This window comes from Athene cunicularia, assembly GCF_003259725.1.
Source record: "Athene cunicularia isolate RWA chromosome 6 unlocalized genomic scaffold, athCun1 chr6_part1, whole genome shotgun sequence".
Taxonomy (NCBI): domain Eukaryota; kingdom Metazoa; phylum Chordata; class Aves; order Strigiformes; family Strigidae; genus Athene; species Athene cunicularia.
The window spans coordinates 7,639,580-7,643,159 of NW_020799105.1; the positions used below are offsets into that span (position 1 = coordinate 7,639,580).

At 46.3% G+C, this 3,580-nt stretch overlaps 1 protein-coding gene across 1 annotated transcript in view; it reads right to left on the reverse strand.

Annotated features, from left to right (window-relative positions):
- PANK1 (pantothenate kinase 1) overlaps positions 1-3,580 on the reverse strand; it is a 54,555-nt gene that overhangs the window by 40,599 nt on the left and 10,376 nt on the right. The window lies entirely within an intron of this gene.

A 3,580-nucleotide genomic window follows, 5' to 3' on the forward strand; every position in this document is an offset into this window, starting at 1 on the left:
AGCGCGGCCGGTGGGCCCTTGGCGGCGGGGTAGAGGCGCTACGGCTGGACGTTACTGCGGGCCTCCCGCTCCGGGCCGCGTCACCTTGTCTCCCATCATTAATTTGCCGTATGTTTGCGGCCCTTTGAAGGAAGGGACACTGTGCTGGCCGACTGACGCCGGACAGCTGAACACCGTCTGCTTACCAGGGACGGCCTCTGCACCCCTCGCTTCAAGGGAAAGCTTGAACGTATGCACGCTGGCGCACAACACTTAGTCGGACAAACTCGAGTCATTTTCTCTTAAGTTTGTGCCTTTAAAGCTAGCCTTGAGCAGGAAACAAGGAAATAGTAGTTAAAGAATCAAAAGTTGGCTGTGGAAAAACTATATTGAATGAACTGGGAAATGTGAGACTGAAGAAGCAGCTTATTGCTCAAAAGATACAGGAAAATATACCTATATTAGTAAAGAAAAATGCACAAATCAACAGCCTGCAAAGTCATGAATTAACAAAATCAGCTGTATATAACTTAGAAATAATGTCACCTGAAGGCAATTGATGGCACTGGGCCAACAAGGGTACCACTATATAGGTTCAAATTAAAGGCAGTATGAAATGCACCCACAGGACTGTGCAAATCACAAGATAAATGACACGCGTTGCCCTGAAAGACAGGTGAAAAGGGGCTGATACGGCAGACTACCAAGAAGGTAACACAACACAGCATTTTCTTCCAAGGCACCTCTGTGACAAGGAACGGCAGCTTTCCTGCCAGTCAGGTCCAAACAAGTCCTGAAGAAGAAGGACTCTCCTCCAACCAGGATGGGAAAACAGCACTGTCAGGGCACAAGGAAGCGGAGCAGAACCAGGAGTGCTGAGGGGAAACTCAAGTGCTTTGTCAGTTCCCCGGGGAAGGTGAGTTGAGTAGAAAGAAGCTGAAGCCAGTTCTGGTTTGGCTGCTGCTCAGATGTGCTGAAGGATTCTGGGCCAAGTCCCAGAAGTTTTGACTGTGTCTCTAATTACTTCTGACAGCAATATAAAAGCTACCTGAGATACGCTGTTTCAGAGGGCATCATCTCATCACTCTGATGAGACTATCCACATCTTTTGAATCCTGTGCCAAATATAAGGAACATAAGTTTCTAAGGGTAATGATGAGAGCTGTAAGAAGTAATTAATAAAAAAATCTTTTCCCCTTGCAGAGTGGCAACCTTGCTCCACAAGTTACAGAGGATTTAAAAAAGAAACATAATTGAGTTTCAGGAGCTAATGAGTTAACACGTTTGGCAGCAGATATTTTTGTTGCAACTGGCTGTCCTTGCACAAACCACTTTAAGGAGAATATATTGGTGAAAAGCCATAAAGGTTATTTACACAGATGGAGTTTCATCATCTCCCACTCCAAAACAGGCTGAGTCGGTTATGCTGATCTAATGGCTTCTTTATCATGGTTTGTGTGAGGCTAGGAGCACATGTTAGATTATGTTTTGCTCTTTTAGTATGTTGATGGTAGTCCCGGGAGATACTAGTTTAAATTATGCAGCATGTGCAGTATTTTAAAACCAGATTCAGAGATCTAATATTCAAACAAAACCAAAATATTGCTTGTACTATGAGCTTTGTTATGCCCCAAGTTCTGCAGGAAACAGCACCCAACATTTTTAGGAATATGCCTTGAAAAATAATCCAAGGATATCTTAAGTTTTCCTTTTCAACAAGTAGAAGAGAACAACTGTCAGGTTTGCTTGCAGGGGCTAATTTTCCCTTTCTTTGAGAACCATTCTCAGTCCCTTCCTGGTATGGAAAAGGTGATTTGGTCCCTCCTGACCTCTATCAGAAACAGCGCCGGCCAGCAGGGACAGGGAAGTGATCTTGCCCCTGTACTCAGCACTGGTGAGGCCACACCTTGTGTTCAGTGTTCAGTTTTGGGCCCCTCACTACAAAAAGGACATTGAATTACTCGAGTGTGTCCAGAGAAGGGCAACGAAGCTGGTGCAATGTCTGGAGCACAGGTCGTATGAGGAGCAGCTGAGGGAACTGGGGGTGTTCAGTCTGGAGAAGAGGAGGCTGAGGGGAGACCTCATCGCCCTCTACAGCTGCCTGAAAGGAGGTTGCAGAGAGCTGGGGATGAGCCTCTTGAGCCTACTAGTAAGTAGCAGTACAAGAGGGAATGGCCTCAAATTGCACGGGTGAAGGTTTACAGTAGATATTAGGAAGCATTTCTTTACAGAACGGGTTGTTAGGTGTTGGAATGGGCTGCCCAGGAAGGTGGTGGAGTCCCCATCCCTGCAGGTGTTTAAGAGTGGGGTAGACATAGCGCTGAGGGATATGGTGTAGTTGGGAACTGTCAGTGCTAGGTTAACGGTTGGACTAGATGATCTTCAAGGTCCTTTGCAACCTAGTTGATTTTGTGTTTGAGTTTGGCATGAGGTTAGTTCAGTAGTTTGAATTCACTGTTCTGTTCAGGATAGAAACTAAGATACTTTTTTGAAAGTTAGCCTAAATCTCAAAGAATGTCTACAAGAGCTTTTCGGTTTTGTTTGGCAAGCAATTTGAAATCCAGAATAGCATCACTTTCTGTGGTTAAAACACATCCACTCTTGCAACATGGCCTGCATTTGAACTGAAATCAAGTACACATCTTTTACTGATATGACACAACCTCTGTGTAATGCAAGATGGGATATAATCTTGAAGACAACCTCATCAAAGCAGCTGATACCGGATCTGTGCAGAATTATTATTTTACAGAATTGCTTGCTCTAGCTGGCATTTTCTTCAAATGAAAGAGAAACATTGGGCTTTGGTAGATACTGACTACTTTCAAGTTTATTATTCCTTTTATTTCAGTTTAAACCAGGCAGATGTTCTTTTTAAAGTTCAGAGAATTCCTGTCTGAGTCGAAAGAGAAACGGTGATTTTTGCTACCAAAATCCGTACGTTTCCATAGCCTGACATTCTAGGCAAGGATGATCCATTTGGCATGATGATACCGTTTTGAAAATGAAGCCATTCTCTTAGTGATGTTTAAGAAAATGAATCCCTACCATGCAAACCTGGCACCAAACAGTCATTTCCACCTGGGGAAAGTTTTAAACAATGACACCTTACTAAGTGTTTTCTACAGCTGTCACTCTGTCAGTATTGTAATCCAGGCTGAGGAACAAGCCAGCCTGAACTTAAAACCAGTTTCCCTATTGTGCTGATCCCTGCTCTGACATAGGACACCTGCAGCTTGAGCAGGCCACCTGGCCTCTTCCCTTTCACTACCTGCAAACAGTGATTATATACAGACTGCAAAGCCTCAGCTTGGCTCCCAGCCTGCAGAAGGCCCGTGGAATAGCATCCCCGTCACCACCCGGAGTATCGACAAGCTCCACTTTACATACAGCCTTCTGCCAGGCCTGAGCGACCGAAGCCCGGACACTGCCGGCGGCGAGGCGGGGGCAGGTGCGGGCAGGCCCGGCGGGGCACTCGAGGTGGTGCTGCCGCTGCGGGGGCAAGCGCCGGCGGCTCCGGGTACCCGCCACACAGAAGCCTCAGAGAACACCCCCACGGCAAAGCTCAGCTGCCGCCTGAGAGGAAACCCCGCCCCGCCCG